Raw genomic sequence first — 3,956 nt, forward strand, 5'->3', positions numbered from 1 at the left:
GCATGCTATTTTATTAAATTTGTTAGTTTTCTGAAATGTGCTTGCTGTGGATCTCTTCTTGAGTGCTGCAATAAGAAACTTTTAACACAACTTTCCAGTAAGTCTTTTTTTTTTTAACCAGATTTTATGATTATCACTCCAGTTTTTAAGGCTTCTAACCCATCTAGACTCAGAAACCGTGCCCCTAATGCCATATATGAAAGTATTCTATAAGCGGCTTTAAAGGCCGCTTCCTTTCCTGGTGTGGAAACCATATAAGCTAATGAGGGCTATAAAATGACAAAGCAAGACGGTAAGAGGAAAGAGAGCTTCCTGGTCTCACTGGGAGAGGAGCTGGTGGGAAAAGGCTTGTTTTATGTTTAACTCGCAGGGCAGGAAGAGTTGTTGAGCTTTTTGCTGGAGAGTGAGATTCAGCACCTGCAAGTCTCTCGCTGGCCTTGTTCTTGGGGCAAACATACTCACGTGACACTTGGGGATTAAACCGTAACACCACCACATAACTCAGTGCCCTCAATTAAACATCAAACCACTCTGAGTGAGAAAGCTGCTGCCATTTTTTTTTTTTTTTTAAAACACTGGTCTGTAAACATTTATAGTCAAAGAATGCTTTCACCCTTTCCTGAGACGGCCCTGAAAGGCTTGCCTATTAGACTTAAATCAAAGCACAGAAAAACAGAAAAAATTGTTTATGCTTTTAGAGTCACAACTACCTTACAGGACTCATGCACTGTTTTAGGATGCATGTACATGTCCCTGTAATCTCAGGATAAGAGCTGTTATTTTCCCAGGAGCTCAGTTGAATGGAGTTGGGCAAAAGCTTCAAATGCAGTACCATCCCAGGCAATGGCGCCCCCTATATTCTTGCTACAGAAATCACAGGGAGCAGGCCCAGCTCCCAGTCCTGGTACCTTAACATCCAAACAGACTCACTGAAATCGTCCCCAATTGTTCTTTTTCTCCTCTAAGGCAGCGATGCTTTGAGGTATGGGCATTTTATGGACCTGTGCCTCGACTTGTCTGCTTCAGAGCCAAAACTAAACTAGTACAGAAATCCGACCCCTAATCGGGGAGAGGTTAAAACATTGTATTGGCAGAGATAAAAACAAAGCCTTAAGAAAGCAGAGCAACATTGAAAGGAGACTATTGAGTCGGGGAGAGACACATTACTCAAATTAGCTGAAGCTAATTCCTGCCAAAATTATCTTATAATTTAGCTTTGATAAACAGTTGCTTCACAAGACCAGCACAGCACTTAAAATAGTCAGGCTGGGGCCTGGCTCTATCACACATGAGCAGGGACAGGGAGAGTTCCATGGATTTCATCACGTTACAATTGCCCTGCAGATCCCATTTTTCACCTTCTCTCCTCTGTGAATGATGACTCTACTCTTCAAGCTCCAAAGGAAAAAAACCAACCAAACAAAAATCTGTCAGGAAATCTTGACTAGAATCTACACAACATGCAATCCTTTAATTCTCAAATAGCCCTTACATCGTGAAGATTCTCGGGGTCAGGGACCGCGTTCAGAGCGTCGCACACTCAGCTGCTGAGCGCCCCAGTTCTGCTGTTACTTGCATGCTTTTGAGATGAGGACTCTTGCATCCGGCCTGGAGCTGTGTGGCTGAGGATGACCTCCATTTCCAGATGCACTACCCTCCCCTCACCCCAGCCAGCTTCACTTTTAGGAAAGCAAACTAAAACAAGATTCAAAGAGAACAAGCATTGGAGTTGCAGAAATTGTCAGACAACCCAACGGTACAGCTCACACTTCTGGTTTTTAGGAAACATTACCTCCCAAAAGAAATTAAAATGTATAAAAACTGATTATGGGTAGCACTTAATTCAGAAATAATATAGGTACAGACTGCTCTATAGTTACTAATTTAACATTGTACAATTAAGTACAACCTGCAAGGCTATTATTAGTTGTATTATTTTGTAATTTTAAGTTATTTTGTGTTTACAATCTGTTAAATCGTTTTAAGAAAATATTTTATGTAAAGCCAGGCACGGTAGCACACACCTGTAATCCCAGCATTCAGGGAGGCAGAGCCAGATCTCTGGGAGTTCGTAGGCAGCCTGGTCTACAAAGTGAGTCCAGGAAAGCCAAGGCTACACAGAGAACTCTGTGTGTATGTGTGTGTCTGTGTGTATCTGTGTGATGTATTTTATGTGTACCAGTGTCCTAGCTGCATGTACATCATCTCTGTACCTGGTGTACACAGAGGCCAGAAGAGGGCATCAGATCCTTTGGGACTGGGGTTATGGAATCAAGTCTGAGTCATCTGGAAGAATAGCCAGAGATCTGAGCCACCTCTCCAACACTGGCAATTCATTTTTAAGGGCGAAATTCATTTTCTGACCGCTATACTTTGGAGACGAATGCTTATAAAATCAGAAGTTAAAATGTAAGCTGCTAAAGAGCAGGGGCTATAGCAACACTGTAAAGTCTGTATGTACCCCCATCTAACACTATGGGTGCTTAGTCAAGTCTTGGAGGCCAAACCTACAAGTTTGTGAACGCTAGACAATTGTTCTACTGAGCCAACCCTGCCCTTCATTTATTCTACTCACCAGTTACTAAAATGAGCCAAGCAAAATCTCGCACTAAATCCTTTCCTTGCCAGCGCAGCTTATAAAACTCTGCTCCCACTCAACATGACTTCACCTACTTAGAATCTTAGCTCAAATGCCATTCCCACTAAGTTACAAACTACCCAATTCTGCAAACTGGTTTTCCCACAGGACTCTGACATACATCTAACATGCTACATGTTAATACTTATGGTTGGTCTCTGAAGACTGTATCCCATGAGCTTAATACTGTCTAGTGAGTAAATACTTCAACAAATAAACCTTTCTATCCCACAATAGCCCAGCATAAAATTACTGATATACTTAAGAAATACATTTAGCCAGGATTAGGATGTTTACTAGGTCACAGAGCCTATTTAACTGTCAGACTTTTAACTAAAACTAGATGCAGGTCAAAGTGAACTACTTATCAGGGGACGCTGGCCACCAAGGAGGCTGGGGGTGGGGTAGGGACCTTTTATCTATTACTTTTTCCTACATGATTTAAAGTTTTGAAAATAGCGAAGTATAAGAGGGCATGGCTTTTCAACTTGAAGGACAATTTTCAAGGCAGCATAAAAGAATATGACCTTAAATGCAGTATGAAGGAAAGTGCTTACAATTACTTAGAGTAGAAACAAGATGTGTTGAGGACATGTAACATTTTAGGAAGATTACTTCTCCAAAAGGAAGGTCCTGGCCATGTGAGAACACAACTGTGACATGTTCGCTGCAATCCTGTCATTCTGATGTCTGAAAACTAAGAGAATGACACAGTGAAACTTGAAAACTAGTATGTACTTTAAGCATTTTTCTTAAGTGCTCTCTCCAATGAGGAAAAACTCAAGGGCTTTTAAAACCCAAGTTGGTTTTTACTAGGGGAGCTTCAGAATGGTCACTTGGCTTATCCAGTGCTCCTCCCTAAGCTTGGCACAGCCAGCATTGCTCTATTAGACTGTGCAACTATTATAATAAGCAAACTCTGCTTGCTTCCTAGTCAGATTTTTAAAAATTGTAAACTAGTGAATAAAAATAAATCTATTTCAATCAGAATAGAGCACTTTTGAGTATGACTGTATTAAACTTCCTTTAATATCAAGCTGATAATTTGATGAACAATCTGAGAAATGTTTCTGTTTTAGGTAAAATTTTCATGTACTTTCGATGTTGAATTACCTGGAAGAGAAATGTAGGTCCTTTTCTAAACCTGCATGGCATTCTTTAAGCAGTTCTGTCTGTCTCACACAGTAAACAGTCACTATCTAAGAACTGTAAAAACACTCTCCAACCTTCTCTACTTATATTTCCATTAAATGACTAGTGTTTACACAATTTTGAGCAAGCAGTTTTACAAGGCAAAATGAGTACAGCTCTTTACCAT

This window comes from Acomys russatus, chromosome 1 (genome assembly GCF_903995435.1).
Source record: "Acomys russatus chromosome 1, mAcoRus1.1, whole genome shotgun sequence".
Lineage (NCBI taxonomy): Eukaryota > Metazoa > Chordata > Mammalia > Rodentia > Muridae > Acomys > Acomys russatus.